The sequence below is a fragment of the Bombus pascuorum genome, chromosome 3 (genome assembly GCF_905332965.1).
Source record: "Bombus pascuorum chromosome 3, iyBomPasc1.1, whole genome shotgun sequence".
NCBI lineage: Eukaryota > Metazoa > Arthropoda > Insecta > Hymenoptera > Apidae > Bombus > Bombus pascuorum.
Window position 1 is genome coordinate 18,014,906 of NC_083490.1, and position 23,009 is coordinate 18,037,914.

At 41.1% G+C, this 23,009-nt stretch overlaps 1 protein-coding gene across 2 annotated transcripts in view; it reads left to right on the top strand.

Moving 5' to 3' along the window:
• The window catches only part of LOC132905659 (hormone receptor 4-like), a 157,856-nt gene that overhangs the window by 91,540 nt on the left and 43,307 nt on the right, over positions 1-23,009 (top strand). Inside the window, exon 1 of one of the 2 annotated variants that reach the window (XM_060957185.1) lies at positions 21,078-22,809. The exons of the other annotated variant lie outside the window; for it this stretch is intronic. The gene's annotated coding sequence lies outside the window, so the exon portion shown is untranslated. Of the gene's footprint in view, positions 1-21,077; positions 22,810-23,009 lie in introns of those variants that run through there. 2 annotated transcript variants of the gene reach the window in all.

The window sequence follows — 23,009 nt, forward strand, 5'->3', positions numbered from 1 at the left end:
CTGATCCAAACAAAGAGCTAATTATCTAACTATCCTCGATCCAATCGAACAAAACCAAGCCTTCGCTCGATTGCTCTGAAAGCTACTGTATAGAAGTCATTTGTTCTTCTGTTAACGTCGTTCCGTCTTTTCGGAACACTATAAAGCAGCCATTTCTATGATATGAAAAAGAGCAGAAAACAATAAGGAAAAAGAGAAAAAAAAAGAAAGAAACACGAAGAAAGAACAACTGTTTGCGATAGAAAGAAAGATATACGAAGGAAGGTGCGCTTCCAACGAGATAACGCAGGAAAAACGTCACTATTTTCGGCAACGCCTACGAAATCGCAGCAAGACACGGTGTTCGCTCAAAGCTAACTCTCTCCTCGATACTAGGAACAGCTTTTCCAATCCCGGCCGTGCGCACAGAGAAGCGAGTCTTGCGCCCGCTCGGTTTACGTAATGGTAGAAACATCATCGTTAGTCGCAAGACAGTATAACGTCGAGTGCGTTAACCCCGTGAAGCCGAACACAGCTTTCTCCGCCTGGCGAGTGTTCCTCCGTTCCTCCCTCCTTCAACTGCCTTCGTCGTTCAACACTTTCCCCTTTCCTCCCGGCTGCGCTCGATTAAATTCACCTTCCCCCTAACCCCTTCCTCTAACCTTCTTCCTACCAACGTATTCATTGTCTCTGCTTGTTTCTACTATTTCTTTCTCTTTTTTCGTCTTCTTCCAGTTATTTTTCCGTCCGCGGATATCTACTCGCACCTTTTGTACATTTGTATGTTTGTGCAACGTGTATCCAGATTCTTGGCTCCTTACTGAAAGTACTTACAACACAACACAAGAGAAAGGGATACTCATCGAATATATGCGGGGACGCCTGGTAATTTATTAGAGCAAACTGCAAATATTGCATCGAATCAGTTGCTTCAGATTAAATTTTAAGTTTGATGATGTGTTTGTGACACGTTGTGACTTTTATTTCGTAATAATGGCAATTCTATAAGCGGAATTGTTTAGTTGTGTGTATTATGTTGTAGTAAATCGGCGTGATTATAAGAAAATTTAGATAAATGATTTTATTTCCATGTAAAAAAGTCATAAATTAAAAATGTCTAGTTCTTAGATAAAGATCTTAGGTGCACATTTATTATTCTTTACACAATTTGTATGTTTGAATAATTTTTTAATGCAAAATTCTCGTGTTATTTAACTAATAATGGGCGATCTACCAATAATCCCTTCGGTAGTATGCTCTTGACGGTCTATATGTCTATCGAGCCCGAATTTCCACGGTCGGCTGCGCAACTCAGGAAAGCAGTTGTGCGTGGGCCCGAGGCTCTTGCGGTGCGTGTGCTTCGCGGAAGAGGAAGAGAACGAGGAAGAGAAACGGGGATGTGGAGGGCCGCGGTGGAGAAAGGTGGGGGAAGGACGCCCTTGCCCTTGGCATTGCCGCTCGATACGAATAGTCAGGGCTGTCCAAAACGGTGCCGCAGCGATTTAACGGTACGCTCGAGCAGCCGCCGGAAACCGAGCAGAAAGGGGAACATCAATTTCCGTTTCTGTAGCAGGCCGCACGATCGTAGTTTCCGCCGGCCACGGGGCCATGTCATATTTTTCTCGCCAAATTTCCAAAGGGGGAAAACTTCCTCGTATGTGCAAGCGTGCATGTTAGCTGTACACGCTCCTTTAGGCCTCGATGAATTACAAAATATACAATAAGAAGCGAAAGCATGAACTTTATGGTGTTAAGTTTAACGACTTCTATGTACGTACGTTAGCCTGCGATAGGTAGTATAATTGATTTGATTTGATCATGACTGATTTGATCTGTCGAATAAAATATTTTTATAATTATTTTTGGTAAATATAAATATTTTCAAACAGACGTATTGCAAAACTTGCCGACAAAAAATAGTTATCGTATGATAAATCGGTATATATGTTGGTATTCAGTATACGAACATAAATGTATATAATATGTGTATAAACATACATATTTTTCTGTATTTCTGCGAGTGTGGAAAATTTGCTGCTATAAATTCAAACATCTTTGTACGAAGTTTGGAAGGAATGTGTCATACACGCATGCCCTCGCCCTTGCCCTTGGTCGATACTCATCCCCTTGAAGGCTGTCTTTTTCCGAAGTGAACGCTACCCTCTAGCAACGTTGGGTGATCTTCTTCGGCGGCCACGTGGCCGCCACGTGGGTCACGCGCGCATTCTGCGCAGGTGCCGACCCAGGAAAACTCTCCGTGGGGGCGAATACACCCTTCCGCCGGTTGAGGTGAACGCACTCGACGAAAGTAGGCTAGGCGTGGCCTAATTGCGAATTTCCGATGCTTAATGAGAATCATTCGAATGATTTTCACGCAATCAACGTAACTATCTATGTAAATTATCAGATATTAAATTCATACATTTCAAATTATTATGTGAACTTATCATGTGTATATATATATATCGATATTTATCGAGTATCATATTATATTTTTATGTAATATAGTTTAAATAGTTTTTACATAGAATTTGTATCTTCAAAGCTGAAGCCTTTACTTGATGATATTATAGTAAGATGAAATTAGAAACGATTAGTCTTCGTACGATTTACGTAACAATTGTAGATATAATTAGTCACCAAGCATAAGATAACAGTTCAGAATAGATAGGATAAGCTGTATTTAAATAAAAAGTATTATATAAATTGCAGAATAGAATGACTTAAAACCACATCGACCACGACGGCCTTGGCAACGGCGAAAAGTTATCCCCTTCGAAGATCAATGACCTTGATCGGTACTCCCGCTGGGATCGAAGCCCTCCTTCGTCCGTAAACTATGAATCAGGATGCTCTTTAGGGTCGATTCGTTGACATCTGGCTTTACTAAAAACCGCACGTCGATTAATCAATACAGGAATTATCAAGTCCATTCCAATATATTCTTTACGATACAGAGTTTATGTAGATCCGCGTTCAAAACGAATTAGAATCTATGAAGATCCTATTTACAAGTTTCACAAGTTTTATAAGATTCTCGAAATTGGAATGAAGTGGAAAAATACGTAAGAAGATCGTTTTTTAAACGTATACTATGGGTGTGAAGCCGATTGTGAACTTGTTTCGAACTTGAGGTAACTTGTACTTCTATTATTCCGTTGTATCTTCGTATCTTGCCAAAAGTACTAATAGAGGTATAGTGAAACATTTCAAGTTCTCTATGCGTTTAAGCTTTCCCAGCTAGAGGTCTCAGTTTAACTTACACCAAACACAACGAAACGCACAGGAAATGCTTCGGTTATACCGACACAACGTTTAAAGTCGCACTTACTTTGTGCACGTCACGTACTATAAAATGAAAAAAATGTAAAAATTGTTCTGAAAATCGTGACTAAACGAGGCTAACATTTATTTATTTCAGAGCGTTGCGCTTTGTTAAATTATTTGCATAAAATTTCAATGAAATTTTGAAAAAGGAAAACGATTCACGATTCATTTCTGTTAACCCTTAATTTCACGACTAAAGGAATTCTAATAAAAAATCTTTCGATTTAATATAGCGAGAACAAATACGATAATTTGGTAATCTTCTGAATTGATCCATGTAAATATTTGAATACTCGTCCAGTTCGAACATATTATGTCGAAATGGAAGTAACGGAAAACTCTACATAATTGTATGGTGTGATATCGAATCCTAAGCAAACAAATCTTGCAATTCGAGCAAACAAATTCGATGAAAATCATTTCCTAACCGATATTATTTTGTGATATGTACGCACTTAGCAAAAATGCGTGCGTACACATGCGCGTTTCTTTGTCTGTCGTAACATTTTCCAACGGTTCTTCGATGACCTTAACCTTTTTGGAGGGCGAGGTTGCTATACAGACCGAAACAAAACAACATAATTGTTATATTGCAAGAAGAGATCGATCTAAGAGTTTCATGAGATATTTTCTTTTTTTGTTTCAGGTAAGCCTGTATCATACTTTTGGATTTGAATCTTAATTCTACATACATATAATTTTTCATCCGGCCAATTTGTTATTTGATCGTAAGTACGAGAAATCGTTGACATTCACTATCATTTATGCGAATATCTTGCGAACAAACATATGAAAATATGTAAATTAATAAAGAATGGAGATGGTCGATTTGGCTTCTGTCTAAGAGGTTCGTATGAATATTTAACTTCTAAGTCACATAACGTTACAACGGGTTAAAGAAACTAGGAGCATTTGCCTTTTGTATATAATCTTTCAATAAACAAAATTCTCCGTGGTTTGAGAAACGTAGTTGAAGAGAAACATTTGCATTCCAAAGCAATCTCTCAACCAGTACTCGATCCAAATCCGCGAAGAATATTATCTCAACGAAAAATAACGGAGATGATCCGACTAGTTGGATCTTTTTCATAACTTGCTTTATCTCGCTTGCCCCTTCTTAATGCCTGACGTGTACCCGTGGGGTCAAGTACAGACTGTAGAAGTTCTTAGATCGGGCGCGCATCGGAAGCAGAAAAGAGGAGCGGAAGGCAGGGACACGAACGGGAGAAGAACAGAGAATCGGAATCGAGTGTGTACGAAGGGTGAACGACCGAAAGGCAGGGGCACTAGGCTGCTACCCTCTGCGACGAGAGAGAAAGGTATATAGGGGTTACACGTCGTTCAGAAAGAGGTGACTATATCGGGAACCGTGGGCGAGAGAGGAAGAACGAACGAGGGAAGCTTTCGATAGAGAGAACACATCGGTCGACCTCCTCTCTCACCCCGTTCACCGCTCTTTCTCTGTTTCTCTTTCGCTTGCTCTCCTTTACCGTGCCCACCGAAGAGGATCAATACGAACCACGTGGTGTAACAGCAACGCCACAGAGAACGACCAACCTAACCCTCGTGCATGCAACAACCTAAAACCAAAACCGACCAATACCACGGGGACTAGAACACCGTTTGACCCTGGGTTGACATTTTTCCTGGCAACGTTTTTTGACTTTTTCTCGAGGCCCTCGGGAGCCTATGTTCTTGTCAAGACAAGACGATAGTCCATGTCGACTCTCGAACGTACAATCCCTCGTAGATTTGATCGTTATGTAATCATCCTCGTTTTTGTTGCACTTATAAGTTGCTATTATAACGATTGGGAGTAAATCTGAAGGAACTTTGTTTGTTTTACTCGTTTTTACTAGTTTTTACTCGTCAAGATATCGTGGGAATACCGAGACTTATCGTAAGGTATCGCGAAAACGTTAACTAGAGAGTAATGATTTCATGCTCTCTTTTTCCCTCTTACTAATTCTTACATATTTTTCCAAATTCGAACCATTCTACGTGTACATCCCTAACATACACGCTCATCTACCTGTTCACCTTTCTTAAACGTAAGTGATCGAGATTACGCTTCAAATTAGGCAATTTAATGGAAATTGAACAGGCATGGTTTGGCGATATATCTACCCGAAGCAATTCTACGCTATATACCATAGACTTTAGACTTCCTTAGACTCTAGACTAGCCTTGGTAATTTACGACACTGCATTGTATGCGTATTCCATAGCGGTGTTTCGATCGTCTCATTGGATGTAACGAGAGCGCTGCATCGAGAAAGCATTTTCTAATAAAGCTTTTACGAGTCCGCGGCAGATCCTATTTTTGGTCAGCTATCGATCGCGTTACCCTATTCGTGCACTCGATTCACCCCGGGCTTAAACCCACGTCAGTTTACCGACCAGGGAACGGCCTTTATCTTTCTGGGACACGAAGTCATCGGTGCACAGAAGCACCGATCTGCATCGATGATCTTCTGACCTCGAACACCATAGTCACGGGACTAGCTCGTTGAATTTCGAGATCACTGATCGGCTTCAAGCTCTCAGTTTAATCGCGATTTTCGACTTTCCCAAGCGCCAACGTTTACGCCCGTGGCCGTCGTTGTTGCGTAGTCGTCGTCGTCGTCGTCGTCGTCGTCGTTGTCGTCGTCGTTGTCGTCGTCGCCGTCGTCTAAATAAAGAAGCTAACCTGTCTGTTTATAAATAAACTTCTAACCTGGAATAGCGTACGTAGATGACGAAATGTGTAAACGGAATGCGATATCGTAAAACAAACGGGAGGGGGTAACGACGATTCGTGCATATTCGTGCGTATTCGACGAATACATGGAAAAACGCGCGATAAAATAGCAACGACAAATAAAATGATAGATTGTCTACTGATTGATAAGATCATATCAACTAGCTGTCTCTTCTATCGCTTCACGATCCTTCGAAAACGAGGCGAAAACAGTTAAGACTTAAAGGTGGTTGATGTTATTTTATTAATCGATTCAACGTAGAATTGTAGGTATCGATCCAAAAACATTTTGGGACTATGCATCTTTTTTCCCCAAACGATCGTTATCTATTTCGACTATAATTAGCGTAGAAAATCACGATTAATTACTCGAATCACCGATATCCAATTGACCAATACGTAAACGAATCCACTAATTCCCATGGCAATTGTGTAGTTAAACATCTAGAATCGCAAAGTAAAATACTAATTTCGCCAGAAGTTAATCACATAAAATAACATGAAATTTATTTTATCTTAAAAAAATTTCTTATACGTTATTAAACATCTCTCGTCTATTCGTCACGTGATATGTAGAAAAATTATAGACAAATATTTGCGTCAATGATTTATCGTAAAAATGAAGGAGTTGATAAAGTTAATGACGACAGAACGTTGTTAGTAAAAAGAAAAATGTATCTTCGGCACACCATTCCGTTCGTTAAAACACTTCAACTCTGACGAGTTATGCGCCAGCATCTCGCGTCTAACGGACATAGGCAGCGAGAAGAACACAAACACGAAGAAAGAGGGTGTAAAGCCTACCCTTGTAGATTGCTTTGAAGGAGGGTTGCTATTACGGATGGTTTCATACATTGCACACCCCTGACTTCGAGTCTAGGTCGGTCATTCACCCCGTCACCATCCCCAATATTACCCGGCAACCCCTACTGACAACTCCCCACCCACGATCCCCTGCCACCCTTTGCACACAACCGATACCCCTCTATCGCTGCTTCGCTTCCACCTCCATAGCAGCTCGGTGACGTCATTGAGATGGTCCCCACCGAACGGGGCGAACCCTCCCTCTGTGATACACCGACGACATGGGGAATGGTAGTGCTGCTCGTTCAGAGGGGCTGGGGGAATGGTTCGACGAAGAGGGAACATCGACAGTGGCGTAGACCGAGGGGGTGCATCGAATTTAAAAATTCACTCATCGATAAGGGCAGAAGCGTACCAGCGATCTTGTATACAGATGTACGAATCGAAGGTGAGAAATAATATTTTTGTTGCGCGCTGATTATCAGTTCGGATCTCGAATGGTAGGTTTCTTCATGTAAGATTCCCGGGAATAATTTTATACTTTCCTTTATATAAATTCGTGCGAACGCAAACGCAAATTTAAAATACATTATAAATAGTTTCTGTCGTTTAAATATCGTTGAGAATAGAGAAACGGGGATATTGAGAGAAGCGATGTTCACGTCGAATTATACGAAGTACGTGTCACAATTTTGAAGTTCGTTTATTGAAAAATATCTTGGATTGTATCGTACCGTTAGTCTCGAAAAGGTTAAATATTGACTTCCTACTTCTGTACTGCTTTCACAAAATTCTTAATATTCTCAACAAAATAGATCGATAAATCAAAGTCGACAACTTTTATCTCATTTAAGACGACACGATTTATACAGACTACTCCGCAGATTCATTAAACGAGACTTCACGGTACAATAATCCAGCAAATCGAGCAAACCGTGAAAGGATTCGAAAAGTCGTCGAATTTCACTAACCAGACGTACCTCTTAAAAATCGTAATTCTTGCTTTTCGACTTTCGATTCCTTAATTACCGCATAAATTTCAGTACCACCTGTTTCGCCGAGCGTGAACGTCAGCTTTCCGCGACTATTCCGCTGTCCTACGCTAGGTAGATACACTCACGGAAATAGCGTGCCCGCTCCAGGGTAAGGTATACAATTTTTGCCTCATTATCATTCGATTATGCTAATAAGCAAAGCCAACGAGACTCCTTTCAACTCCAACAACGGCGACTCCTTTCTCCCGATTTCTCGTAACTTTCCTGCTCTTGTCCTCTTCTTATCAGTTTCACTCTCACGCGTTACATCGTCCCTTCCAAAACTGGCTGGAAAACTTTTTTCCCACCGCAAAAAAGTTGTCGTAAAAGAATATATATCGAGTATATATTCGGGAAATGCTAGACGACCGTGACGTAATAGACTCGTCGTCGCGCTGGTTCCTCGCGAGGGAAAAGGAATTACTGGAAATTTAGTTAGCTCACTCGCTTACGTAAGCACGCGTATGTTTGCGGAACGTACACCGGGGCAGGTAATTCCAATCAATAAGCAAACTTGAACGTAAAATAGCAGCCGAGGCCTAATCGAGTCGCGTGACTCTTCGTGAAATCGCGCATCATCGGAATGGCAATCGTAAATCGACGAATCTTACGACTCATTTTCGCGCAAAAGATTCGTTATCTTCAGTGTTTCTCTCTATTCAAATCGAGACTTTTCACACAGCTAAATATGCACGGTGAAACACGATACAGTAGCAATTAAAATCAAATTTTATTTTATTCTAAAGCGAACGGAGTAAACGTTCTCGACAAATTTTCGAATACAATTTTCTCGAATACGATAAGCGTAATTGTCAAACAATCGTTTAGTCGTGTAACTATCGACGATCGGTTGACTCATAAGCGGTGGGTAGATTGACTATTACCTACCACAGACGAAGGCGTATATCGTTGGTTAGCAACGGAGACGGGAAGAGAAAGTTAAAGGAGCATAGTGCACGAGATGTGCCTATGTACGCCGTATGATTGAAAAAGTACGTTCGGGTCGGCGGCGATCACATCGTGAGAAACTCTATCTAGATGCAGGAAAGTCTGTGATTCAGCCCAGGATAGAGTGCATAGTTAATCCGACACCAGTTCGCGAATTAATACCATCGACCGTTGACGATATTGTGTTGCGATTTCGAAAATCAATTGCCATCGCTTCCGCGACGGATCGTGTTCCAGTAATTCGCTGTTTGTTTCAAGTTTCTGCGTGAACCGATCGGTCCAGTGACCCGATTCGTTATTATCAAACTGTACTGTTCTCTTGGAAAGAAATTACAAGAGATTACATGTATGTAGAATTCTATTGAACACGATCTTGGAGGAAATTTTGATTTCAAAGCAAGTTCATCTGGTCCTGCGACCATGCGATATTTTAACAAAAAAATAGTTAATTGATTGCAAAATAATAAATTGATACTGAAATTGGAGAAATAATTTTTAAATATGCCTCAAGAAGGTAATGTTTAATACGGCATATAATATTAATATGGTTTTTAAAAAACTTTTTATAGTTTTTGGTGTGTTAAATTTTCTTCAAACAACACCAACCTCAGAAGTAAAAGCTAAATGTATCTGCAAAAATTGTATAAAAATCTAGGACGATACTTTGCGAATATGGTATTAGAGACATTGCATCGCGATAGCGAAAGTATGTCGATTCCAACGATAACACTCGAATTGACAAATCTGCTCTAATGAAAAACGAAAAGACATTTGTTTAAAGCAAAGATAACGAACATTCATATGACAGCATGGCTTTCAAATCACGCATGTACGACTCGCATTCGTAAATTCTATCGTACCGAATGGAAAGCTTCCGGAACACGTGGTGAAAAGTGCTAGCTGATCGCGCGCGCGCGCGCAATCTCAAACAAAACGAGACCTCGTTCGAAACTCGCTTCCAGGCTATTGCGATATAACTTCGGACTGATCTCGAGCGAAAAAGAGAGCTGTAAATTCGCATCTCGAAAACCTCGTTCGTAAAGCAAACAACGCCGATATTCGAGCTCGATATACCAAATCGGTCGAACCTCGCCGGGAAATTAATTAATCGTTCGTTGAACATACGAGGCTTTTCGATGGTACGACAAATCACGATGATGAGAACCGCTGCTCGGGCAAGGCTACACTGTGAGCGCAAAAGGTGAATGCATCCGCGCTTCCTACATTTACGCAATCGATTCCACGAACTACGGTTTGCACATTGGAATCGACACGTTCACCATCTTACGTACACGTGTGCACAAGTCCCGCGATATCGCGTGAACACTAACGTGAAAATAATCGTTTCTCATGGATTCGCGAAACGCATCCAGGTCTCATTCAGACGGTCACAGACAATAGGCGTGAATGAAGGAACGGTTTGATCCGAGTCGCGACTTGCTACCATTTGATGGTTAATCCTTTCACGCTCGTATGTCGCGTACAGGCAATATTGTATCACTATGGTTTAGTTATCAACTAATTGAACGATAAATGTTTTTGTGTTTAGTAAAATTGGTCTCAAACTTCAGTACGTTATTGATTTCTAAACAATTGTCCGATTAAAGCTGCTTTCTACCCAAATTTTCAATTAAATTTCACTTCCTTCAATTATGATACAGCCTCTTGACAGAAGTTCCATTAATTGCAAAACAAATTTCATTCGAACAGAAGCACATGTGATAGTTACATTCTCTTCAAAGTTGCTGCCAGTTAGTCCGGGCATCCGGATTTTCTTATTTTTTGCTCATTAACCCATTCTTCAAAGTTGACAGCCGTCGAATACGAGGCCTAAAATCAAGTATTCGATAGGCTAGGCAAATAGTTCTCGCTTGCGGACATCAAGTGACACTACGTGACGGAAGAACGTCAAACGAAAAGTCGAATATTTGAATATTATGTTACTTTAGTCGTCGTTGCTCTGTATACAACTCGTCATAATTCAATTAATATAGTTTCTTATTACACTAATGGTCGTGTGTTATGTTGAAACATATCGTTTACCATTTGACGGAAATACGAATTTTTAATATAATAAACAATAAATTAAATATATATTTATAAAAATAAATGATAATGGTCAAGGTAGCAATAACAACATTGTAGATATATACAGCTATAGAAAATTTTTGGAGCATATAAAAACAGTCGTGTGATGTTTGCCAGTTCCGAATGAATATGTCGTTAATTAGAAATTTGTTCAGATAATCCGAGTAGCAAATCTGCGCTCGAGCGCTCGAGTTTCTGGTGAAAGCTGCTGTTCACCAGCCCTTGACCTTCCTTCGGCCGAATTCCAGCCGATCGTATCGTGCAGGACTCGTTTCGTAACGAGATACGGTTTCGAGGTAGTCAGAGGCCCGGTGAAAGGCTTAAAAATATTTTCGTGCGACAAGCTTGAAAGCGACCGATGACAAGCGAAAACGAAAGGATTCTCCAGGAACACGACGCCCCTGATAGCGGTGCGTTCGCACGTGATCACACTGTTACAGCCGGCGCCGTTGCTTTCGCAAGACTTTCCCCATTGTTTAAAAAATAAAACCGCGACCGTCCCTTGAGGTCGTTCAACCGATTCGAACAAGCTCGCTTTACGCAGGTCGTTCAACTTTACCGCGCGTTTGCGACTGTTCGAAGGCATCGATTCGATAGGCCTACACGAATTTCGACGTCATTCGTCGATAGAAGTTACAGATGAGAAATGATATGGCTGATAGTGATATGTAATGTGGCTGATTGTGTAGCGGCGTTTAGAAATTACGAATTTTTAGCATTGATGTCCAATATAATAAATATTATTTGACGATACGTTTGTCGAATACCGAGTGATTTTACACGTCTGTGAAATCGACCATATGTCGATGTTTGTTAAATTTCGCTAAGCTCCCACTTTTCTCGATGCCGGTACAAAATCACCGCATAGTATTCGCAATCCGTAAGCGGCATACGCCAAGCAGAGGCGATATTCCGCTAGCCCGCATTCACATGTCGCAACACAGAGGCCAGTTGCGAATAAACAAAGTCGAAGGTCGATCTTTCGGCGTAGATTCAGCCAACTTTCTCCGGTACTCGTCGGTGTCCCTAAGTCTAGAGCGAATCGCATCGATTCCAACACGACAGGAATCGAAGAATCGTGGCCAGCTCGAGTAGGAGGCGAACTTAACGATCTTGAGATGCGATCGCGCTGCTCGAGGCCCTCCTTTCACGAGGCTCGAAGAAAAGTAGAAGCGGAGGGAAAGGTCAGACCAACGAGGAAGTGGCCGAGCAAAACGCGATAATAAACGAAGGAATACTTTCTACTTCGTTGAGAAGAGGTCTTCTGCAGCCTCCTAAATGGAACGTGACGCGATGCGGTGTTAAGCGTAGATTCGTGTTTCCAAGAAACTAATGCGGGCGCGGCGCATTCGCGGTTCACACTTCTTGCGCCCGATGACCGAGCAAATGAAAGCGTGTCGAAATGCATTTCGCGCTACGGAAAATAAAATTCTCGATGTCAGAATCGCTTCTTCGTCAGTCGTCTTATTACTTTTTTTTTTCGAAAGTTTAAAATCATCAGACTTCATGATATCTAGGAATCGAAAAAAAAGATATATATATATTAGAATATCTTTCATTAAATCGTTCGTATCTTACAAAACAAGGCAACCTAACCACCTATTCAACGAAAGAACTCATTCACCGAAGAGCCCAAAGAAGCTTACCGCGTATTACAAATCTTCCTCGAACCCAACGCTACATCCCTGTCCTCTAGAGGCAAATTATCAGTGAAATCCATTTAAAGGAAGCGTCGCGTTGCGAACTTTCTACCAGCAAGATTCTATTCCTATCCGACAGAAAAATTCTTTAGTCCGTCCCGTCTCTTAGTCTGCGCTTAACTAAGCGAGTTCGCGGGCTTTCTCAAAAGCTCTCGTATGTGGGACGCGTCGCGTCGGTAACCTCGGTATCGGGGCACACGATTTCGAGGAGGTCTATTTCTCTCTCCCTTGCTGTTCCACTCCGCGACGATCTGCGTAATTACGTACTCTCCTAGGCTAGGTCTAAACGCGTCGATGCTAAGCTAAGCGAGCGTTTCTCCGCGCAATGTACAATGGCAACGGCATTCGACCCACGCTATTGCTGGCTGGCAGTGAAACCTCTGGTGCACCTTCGTCCGCACGCATCTACTTATTCCGCGAGCTACGTCGCGCGTATGTTCGTCCCGCCTTGTCCGACCAGCCATTCGTAGAGAGGTAAGTACTGGCCGTTGGATAAGATCGGAACGTCTTCGAGTTTCCTTTATCCGGTCTTCGCCGTTTGTTCTCTCAAATTTATTTCTGAAAGACGTACACTATTGTCCATACCTGTTTGAACGCTTGTTTGTTTTTAACACCATGTAAATTAAATCACAGATAGAAGGATTTACAACGATTTTCTTATTTAATTGTAATTATCGTAGTTATATGCAAGATGTTTAAAAGATTTTTCGCCGTTTATACTAGTTACGAAGAATAAGGGGAATAAAAAAATGTTCAACTTCTTAATTGCTACCGTTTGATCGCAAATAACCCGTAACATAAATAAGTTGAGTTATTTAATTATAGATTACTTCATTTGAATTTGAGTTCTATACTTTACGCGATAAAAACTATTAATAGCATTTATGCAACAACGTATGCTACAGATCAACCGTGTATCCAAATACTTATAATCAGCATCTTATATAATAGTCTAGCTACTGGATTTATCTGACCATCGTTCAAATCCACAGTCAACGACATTCAACGTATGCTGCAAGTCACCAAGTATCCGTGTTTTATAATCGGTACATAGTTTATTTAATAATCTATCGACACATCACATATACGATTATTACTCTTATTTTGCGAAGACATTCAATTCGATAAATCGAGCTATATAACGTATCTTACGTTTCTGCGGACAACGCTGTCCTTTTCCCACGACGTACATCAGCGACAAGGATCTACTCTATATCCGCGATGATTAATAGGTCATAAGCGGATGAAACGATGTACACGTATAGGAGTAAAAGAACGAGTGAGAGCGCATCGAGTTCCCTGTGAGGGGAATCGATTTGGTATCGACGATCCACGGTAACGAATCACAGTCGTTCGTGACTAATGGGCTACCGATTCTCTATGACGAGAAGCTTTGACTTTGGCAAACAGCACTGAAAGGAAAAATGAATGTTGAGGTGGTTATAACGTGTAGGTGTATTTGATAATGTAATGAGTGAATTCTTAATAGTGAGATGTATTAAAATAAGTACAAGTATAAATACAGAGATAGTGTATGCCGGTTGTAATCGTCGCTCGCTCAATGCTACTATACCGATCGAAGAATGGATAATAATACTAATGACAAGGGAGCACGTTTATACATTTATATCAACGGACGTTACCACAAAAAAGTTGATTTTGTTGTGTAACTCTGGTTGAAGGTTACAAAAAACGGCAATAACAATCTGTTCAGTTCTTTTACCTCTAGACCTTGTAACCTGAAACAACGTTAGTATTCAGAGGCACAATAATATGGATCTCTCCTAGATTTGAATTTTCCGTTTCCACTTGAACTTTTTCTACGCTCATGTGCCGCTACAAAGTGTTCGGTTACTCGGGCAGTATACACTGGCACGGAAGGGTAATTGTCTTAATTAAACACGAGACTTTTCTGCGAGTAGTGTAGGACTTTGAATGGTCCGACCAAAGAAGCTATTTTTGTATAGAGTGTGTTGTATCTGTTATCTTTTCTACGGAAAAATCTTTTCTGGAGTACGTTTTTCACGTAAATCTTTTGATATTAATTTAGGAAAGAAAAGAGTTTTACAGACACGCCTACTATAAATTTAAAAATCTTTTTAACGCATAATTTAAAGTGAGATAGAAGCGCAACCTAATAGGAATATTTTGACAACCGGCATATAATAGACAATAAGGAATTATCGTACTAAAGAACTATTTATGTTTGAAAATTTTATCGTTATTTCTATGCCAACTAATAAAATAATATTTAGACTAGATTTACTAAGTATACGTTTCCAATTGTGTCGTTATTTCTCCGATATGAATACCCTTACGTTTCTAAACAATTTATTATTGAATTTTTCTATTTTTCTTAGTATTTTCGCATATTTTTCCTTTAAACAAGAAATCAAAATCAGTTAACCTTCATCAAATAAATAAAACTCTGTTTCGTTGCTAATCTAAACGCCTACGATGCACTTTTTGTTAAGTTTCAATGCATCAAATAACAAATTCTTAAACATGCGTTAATCACGACCTTCTTTCACGAAACAACGCTAATTTTCAAGTTCCGTTTTGTTTGTGCAAACGAACGAGTGATGAATGCGATTTCTGGTTTCATTAAAGCGTACTATCACGCGCGAAAGTTATCTCCCTGATTATGTATACGAATCATTACGGACTGTACGGAGAGTCATTACATCGAGTCAAGGGTTCCCCGATTTTAATTAGAGGGCAGAACGTACGAGCCATGCGTGAACGAGTTTGAATACTGGAACCACGTTCCGATCATGCACGGACCCTTTTTTAAAGTACTATATTACATATATTTCCTAAAGTATCATGTGGAAAAAGATCCCGACGCCAATCACACTTACGACACCGCGTGATAACCTTTAAAATATTACGTGCTGTCTAATTGAAAAACGCCTATCGTCAAACTCCGGAGTCGAGAATAAAAGATTACGAGTGTCCAGGTAGTGATCGTTACACATTTTCCCGCCACGTACAACAGTTTCATTTTCCTGTTATCGTTGCGTTATAATTATCGTCTTGCGCTTCCAATGCCTCGTAACAGTTCCGCAAGTGCGTGTGTTATATAATATATAAGGGACGAAAAAGTGATACGGATTCACGCATCGGCTTCTAATAATCGTGTAAATATCGTGTAAATCGAAATATAAGTGAAATACATAATTGTTCCATATATCTCCATTGATTGTCATCAAATACCGATATGTAGCATATAAGATTTAGGTATTTATACAAAATTGATTGATTGGTTATATTAAAATGTTGTATTATTTGGATATATTTAGATAGATATTATTAAGATATTGTATATATATTATTAAGGAGCTACGCCAGATTTAAGAATGTTACATTAGAAAAGTTGATCATTGAGTTTAGGATTCTTCATCTGAACGAAAGGTAACTATGGAATCGAATGTTTTAAATAGAAATATTTCGGTGCAGCATTTGTAATTCGTATTTAACCATCGGTGATGGTAATAAAACAACAATTTATCCTTGACGTAATAAATGTTGCAATTATTGTAGAATGAATAGAAAATGCTTTTTATATACGTCCTTTGTTAGCTTTTTGGCGCTCTATTCGAATAAAGTGGAGTTTAGCAACTCTAACAATGAGTTCAACGAGTTTTGTACGAAAAGAAATATATTAATTATTTTTGTATACTTTAGTGCGTAATGAATTCTTCGGGCGAAGAAAGATAAAGTGGTTGAATTTTATACCAAAATTAAAATTATGAAATGATACAGTATAATAATGTATTTGAAAAATACTCTAAATAATTTATTTTTAAAAAATCTCTATAGAAAGGATGGAGGATTTGTTATTATTTAATTAAAGTATGCGGTTGTATTCTATCAGGTACATAAATTTAAAATATTTAGAAAATGTTGCTTTCAACTTCTTTACAGTCTGTAAAAGCAATTTTGAAACAAACTGAAATAGCAAAGTGAAATTCATAGACTCGATAAAGCTCCATTATTAGATAAATTTTGTATGAAAAGGGGATGATATATTTTAATAATTATTTTACACGCGAAGAGAAATTTTTACGTAGGCTGAACGAACAGTCGCGTTGTTCCGTGGGAAGGCAGAGTTAGTACACAAACGTTTCACTCTCGACGAGCTGGCTGGATAACGGGGCTCTGTTCACGGTGCGGCGCGGCGGAGGTATGTAGTAGGTAGTACCTCGTCGAGAAAGAAGGGAAAGTAGTTCTGTGAGTCAGTGGGGCTTGCGGTACCCCACGACGTTCAACGGTTAAGCAGCCTCAAGCTTCGGAACGGGAAACGGTAATCCAGATGAGCTGTATTATTTATCCTTTTGGAAACGTTCGTCTTCTTCGGGAACTTTATTCCACCGTATTCGATGCCTACAACTTTTTTTTAGCGTAATTTGCATTCATACCATTTGTACTCTTCTAACGTCTCTAACGATTCGAATGCTCCAGCTTGCACACTTAATTTTGCACGTTGAAGTACGTTTGCGTATTTTGCGGCTAGTAATTTCAATGCTTTAGTATGTTTGTTACAAATGCGTGAATATCCTGAAGTCTTTAGAAGGATTTGATCGATCTTAAATTAGAATTTTTCACGAGGAGAATTTTATTGACTTTTTAGGAATTTTTGGCATTTCGCGGTGCATTTTAAACGCATCGGTTTTGCATTTCTTTTAATATTTTTCATAGCGACAATTAATTAATTTACGATTCTATGTTTTAATATGATATATTATTCAACGACGATTAAGAAATTCCACTTTGAAAAAAATTAAGGACCAAAGGAATAACAAACACTTTTCTTATTACAAAAGTATTTATTACTTTTCACAGAAACTTGTATTAAATTTCTTAACTTTCCCTAACATCACTAACTTTTTATAACTTATGATCGTGTTATGAAAATACCACAAGACTAATTGTTTACGGGAAAAAACAAGCACGCCTATTATTAACGACAATGGTTAATCACTTTTTAAGTCACGACAAAAAGAAATCAAGACATTTATATCTGTCCTAGGTGTGCGCAATGTTTTATTGCTCCCTCTTGCGTACTCTATTCATGCCGCATGCACGTTTTTAATCTCCACCGTCTTTTTATATTCCCAAATATACAAAGAAGTCGAAAATGTAAATTGAACCATTAATACGTTTCTTAATAGATTAATACAAAGAAACATTAGAAAGTAAGAAAACAATAATTAAAAAGCTCAAGCTTGGTCACTCGAAAGGGATACTTCTGTAATGTCTATTCATGAGGCTAGCTAATTAGAATGTCCACCTTCGTTTCGCAAGCTGATGCATCCTCTCTCCAGATAGCTCGAAATCCACGACGCGCAGAGGTACATTCTAAACCACGAACGATAGCGTTCGCTTCGTTGAAAAGGAATTCGTTAGGCGCTCCCGGGAGCGTGTAATTTTTGCTTTCTCCCGAGGACCGGCACGGGGTAATAGTGGAGCGACGAGTGACACACTTGCCGGAGGAACGAGGGAACGAAAGAAGGAAAGAACGAAAGAACGAAAGAACGAATGAACGCGGCGCGCGGCAGTCCGGGGCTTCGTAGAAACGCGCGCGATAGAGCAACGAGCGAGTAGAGAGCCTGACTATCCGTCACCGGAAATAGATTGTTCGTTGGTGAAGCGGTCGCTTAATACCGCGACAAACAATAGTTGACCCGAATATGCAGGCTGAAATGACGAACGAGTCTCGACCCTGATGAGACGAAAGCTGCTCGTTACGAACAATTGCACGCTGAAAGGTCATTAACCGCGGCCGATTACCGACCGTCGTGAATCTAGCGTTCCTACTGCCTTAAATATTCCCAGTCAGAAATCACGGAGAACACACTGCATGCCAGTGATCCTTAATGGGCCCTCAACAACGTGTCGCTTACGTGAATAATTTGCCGCTGAAACGATCGACAGAACGGGGATATTGTTCGGAACAGGAAGCGTCGCGTCGCATCGCTCCTCGCATCTGGGCTTTACATCATGTTGAACGCAACCTCCAGCCAGTGGTAATTTATGATGGGATGCTTGTATGTGACTGGCGAATCGCTGGCTGTTTGATGATCCCGCTGAAAGTGAGAAGCCAAGTCTTTTGGAAGCAAAAATTTAGAGAAACTCCTTGACATCCAGATGTTCTACCTAAGACTGTGACGGTTTGCATAGATAACATAATACGACATGAACGTAAAGAGATTTGTAGAAACGAAGCATATGATTATTCAACAGAATTTGTTAAGTTTACACGAAATATTCTAAGAGATGTTTCGACCAAAAATATCGAAATTATCGGTTGAATATTGGAAAATTCTTTCGAAGGGTTATCGAAAGGCAATTAGATAGTTGACTGTCGTCGTTTAGAAGCTTATTCTAGTCGAGTACAGGGAGATCGTAATTGTAGCGGCGATAGCGAGAGTCAGCTAGTTTTGAGGTCAGGGCAACGACGCGACGCGACGTGGAGGATCTTTGTGACGTACACTGTTCCAAGGAGCGCTCCGGTTAGCCTTCCACCTGAACGATCCCCCACTCAGCCTCCTCCTTTTCGCAGCACTGTTCTTCCTGTCGCGATATTGTCCAACAGCTTTAAACGAATTCCCTTTGATTTCCAAGAATTGAAACGAAGTTCTCTTCTTCGGAATATAAAACTTCCAGTATCGACTATTTCAGTATCAATTATCTCCTGTTTTCATTAATTTTAATTGAGAGATTTAAATTTGAACGGTGAGTTGCGATAATATAACAGGTATATTTGATATAAACGACTAAAATGGAAAAATCATAAATTAATTCGTAGTAACAAACAGAATTACGTTTGTAACACGTAAAAGATAATTTTACCACGAATATGATATACCGTAATGACTATTTTGATCGCGTATGCTTTTTATAATCTTTTCATTGGTTCTACTACTCGAGATATTTTGGACACGTTTTTATATAACGACCTGATCGAAAGATCAAGATCAAGAGAGTCGAGGCTGTGTCGTTGAGATCGAGCTCGGTCGCAGCTGTGCTAAAACGCGCGGTGCGATCCTTGGTCATGGGCTCGCGAGTGTAACGTGGTTCGGAAGGTGAAAGTTTTTCGGTTATCGAACATCGTGGCCTAGACCGTAAAAGAATAGCAAGAACACATAGTATACAGTATATAAGCTGACGAGAGTTCTCGTAGTCGTAGGCAGTTTATGCCTCGCTGCTTTCTCTTTTCATTCTAAATACTTCCCTCTAAATTGTTTTCTTAGTCTGCTTTCGTCTCGAATCTTGAACAGTTCGTTGTTCCTTTCTATGTGTGCGCTCATATTAAAATCGATAAATATACTATCTTCGTTTCGGGGATAATTACATTCATAAGATTAATCTAATTAAAATCTCCTTATACAAAGTATGCAAACAGGCATAATGAATAAAGTAAATATTTCGGCACTCAAATAACGTACAAAATATAAGAGATTAATATAATACAATAGATACGTTAAGATAGAGAATTGGCTACAACTTTCTCGAACACTCGGCAAAAGTCAGGGCGCGGAAAATCGATCGATCGATTTTATTTCTAAAAATATCAATCTATTGCCGCAACCGACTCAGATGTCTCGTCTAAACCATTATGAAAGAATAAAATGCACTGACACGACGTTTAAATCTTCGAACGGTATTGTGGTCGAAATCCACGAAGAAATTTTACAGCGATGCATTCTACTTAAGACAACAGCCCAGTTCGTGGCGACAATATTTCGTAACACGCGTGTCACGCAATCATGTGAAATTCGCACGTTCAGCGCTTAAAATTGGTGTTTCCATCGAGATATCGACGGAGGCTGTGTCCTCGGAATTCCGCGATACGCTATTAGTTGCGGCGAATTTCGACGGATAGAGCGAAGGCAGCTCTTGCATTTCTGCAATTCCCTCCATTTGTGCCGTGACGGCACAGTAACGACGTTTCTATCAACAACGCGGTTCGGTTACGTAACAAAGTTTTCATTTACGAACGATAAGACAACCGTGTTACCCGCTTAATTACAACTCTATGCGTGTTAATGTTGACCACGTATTCCCGTGTTCGTTAGCCTGCGAGACTAATTCTGTTTAACGAACGACTCGATGTTGAAAATTGATAAGAATCAAATTCGTGGCAAGTTAAAACGGTAGAAATCGATCACCGAGTAAAAGTGCAACTCGTCGGCCGAGTAAAGGAGTCGAAATGAAAAAAAGAAAGATAGGAGAAAAAAAAAAAAAAGAACGAGCGAAGGAAATGTCATGCAACTGGGTGCATAGTCGAGACACGGGAATAAGAGCGAAAAGCGAAGCAGTTTTCGATCTGGTAACACGGCAGTGCTCGGTAGATAGCATGCGGATAGAGTTTTTCCGCGAGCGGCGTGCGTAACGCTAAGCAATCGGGCTAGGCTTGTTGCAGCGGTATTAGAGGTTCCCCTACTGGAGAACGTAGTACAGCAACGCTGCCGTTTTACGAGGAGGGTTCTCTCTTCCACTTCCACAGTTCCTCCACCGCACGGCGCACGGGTTCCTCGTCGGTGAGCGCTGGTGCCCGTGGCCGCTGTCCCAGTCGTCGCCCTACTTTGTCGAAGCCAACTCAGCTCGACACTCGGTTTACACCTCGGTACGACGAGAGAGAAACACGTCCACGCACACGCGCGCACACGTGCACGCGTACAGGGACGGGCCACGCATACACGCGACGTACGTACGTAGACCACACACGTACGTGTTACGACGAACTCGGGCAAGAAGGAACGTGAGAAACGGTGGAGGTGGTGCCGATGGTGGTGGCTGTGATGGTGATAGTGATGGACGTCGTTGTTTTGCCACAATCCGGAAGTGTCCCGCGCGAAAACTCGAACTGTCCCTCTGTTTGCACGGTTCGACGCGTGGAACCACGTGCCTCGACCGGAAGTGCCAGTTCGAAGGAACGAAACAGACCGTTCTGTGACCTACGACAACCTGCTACGTGTGCCTCGCTCCGACTCCAGTGTAATCTCGTCGTGACAGCTCCGTTCGCCTATCCAGTCACCACGATGGTTTCGAACAGTGATAGACGTGAGAAAAATTAGCCCGGCTAACTCCTCTAGAACGTGTTGGCTGAACGTGGCGCTAGTTGCAATTTCTAGAATTATCAGTGTCAGACATTGCCCTCCGATACAGCGTATCGTTGAACCGAGTTTCTTTGTTATTGGGCCGTTCATCCACAAATCGAACGGAGCAGATCGTTACTACCGACTTGCATTCTCTGGTTGTCGACGTTTATCGCGAGACGATCGTCATCGTGTATTTTGGACGAACGTACGAAAGAGCGAGCAAGCAAGAACCAGAGAACAAATTTCAAATTGGATGCTTCGTGACCCGGGGATATGCGCGGCACGAGAAATCGACTAGGATCACTGGGAAGCTTCTAGCAGGGAAACGATCGCTATTCGCGCTGTTCAGGAGAAAGTGCACTGGCTCTCGAACCGGAAGTGCCATCGAGCAAGAATATTCAGCACCATCGTTCTGTCCCTTTCTCTCTCTTCTGTGTTCTGTGCACGCCACCTCTCTGTTCCTCGTATCCCGGTGTGAAATATTTGCATCGATGATTTCACGAATTTCGAACGTGAACACGCGTGTGCTTCTCTCTCGTGATCCGGTGGAAGAAATTTTTAAAGGAAAGTGTTCCTTCTCGCTATTACCATTAATCGTCGCGAAAAGGATGCCTACAGCATGCGAGTGGCGCCGAAACGATTAACGAAACTTTGACTGATGAACCTATTCCTCGTTTGTCTGATCTCGAAAACACTGCCAATTGCGACTAATCGTCGCCAGATCGGCTATTACTTACACCTTATCCTACTGCCTGTGATTTTATTTGTTCTCCCTTTTTTCACTCTCGGTCTCTTTCTTAATCTACTGCTGTCGTCACGGCCAAAGTCACCGTACATCCTCTCATCCGTGTGTGCCAATCCGCGGAGCATGCGCCGATCAAAGGAGCCCGCAACAGCCGTTTGAAAGGCGCGACCCTTGAAGACTGGTGGAAAGGATCGCACGAGCGCCAATCGATCGACTTCGTTTTCATTCTGAACACTGCCATCACTCTCGAGAGTGTCGAGACCTTTACAATCGGCCGCTCGATCGGGAGTCGCACACTGCCAGTAACCCGGAGGAAAATCCGCCGATCACGTGACGAGGTCAGCCAAAATTGGAAGAGCCACCGCTCTTCGTACATTACTCTAACGATTCGATATTGCAACTTGAAACTGCCTGATCGATAATATCATTCTCGGTAAACGCGGGAAACAAGCACGTTTATAAATCCATGCCCGCAGCCCCAACACCACGGCGACGACGTTTCTTTAATCGCCGATTTTTATCGCCCCTTTATCCAACG